This window comes from Rhagoletis zephyria, unplaced genomic scaffold (genome assembly GCF_001687245.7).
Source record: "Rhagoletis zephyria isolate East Lansing unplaced genomic scaffold, Rhagoletis_zephyria_1.1 Rzeph_scaffold_00239, whole genome shotgun sequence".
In the NCBI taxonomy this organism is placed as follows: domain Eukaryota; kingdom Metazoa; phylum Arthropoda; class Insecta; order Diptera; family Tephritidae; genus Rhagoletis; species Rhagoletis zephyria.
In genome coordinates this window covers 212,449-213,121 of record NW_016157323.1, presented here as the reverse complement: position 1 = coordinate 213,121, position 673 = coordinate 212,449, and positions in this window count along the sequence as shown.

Below are 673 nucleotides of genomic sequence, written 5' to 3'. Positions count from 1 at the left end.
AACTGTTATATGAGAATCGGCCGTTATTTTAGTCCGTTTTCAATAATTTTCAACGTTTTGCTTACACGTGGCAAGTACAATAACCATACCGAGTTTGGTACAAATTGGTAGAACGGTTACCGATATACTTATATGGGCTGTTACAAACAACCGTTATGTGAACAAAATTAATATACCCTTGTGCACAAGTGCGCTCGGGTATAAAAATATTCCGACGAACTGATAACCTCCTCCTTTTTTAGAAGTCGGTTAAAAAGCCGATGATTTGATATCTACGTGTGTAAAGGACTGTTCACAGCTCTTCAAAAAAAACGAAAAATTCATATAAAGTAACGGAATCTCAGCTTTCGAAATTTTTGGAAAAAGTCTGGTGACCAATACAATTTCTCTAATGTCGATTTGTCTAAAAAACTACTCCCAAGTCCTTTCCGCAGAATAGAACTAGAGTGGCTTATTGGATTGTCCACATTCGCACACCAGTGTAAAGGTAATTCAGTGTTCTTCAAAAAATTTGCAAAAAAAAACGGCATTATTTTTTTTCACATTGACATTTAATAATCTTATATCCATTCGCTTAAATTTTTTATTTTTTATACATAACGGTTGTTTGTAACAGCCAAAACGAATCGAGATAGATATAGACAAATGTATACATAAATGATCAGGATGAAAA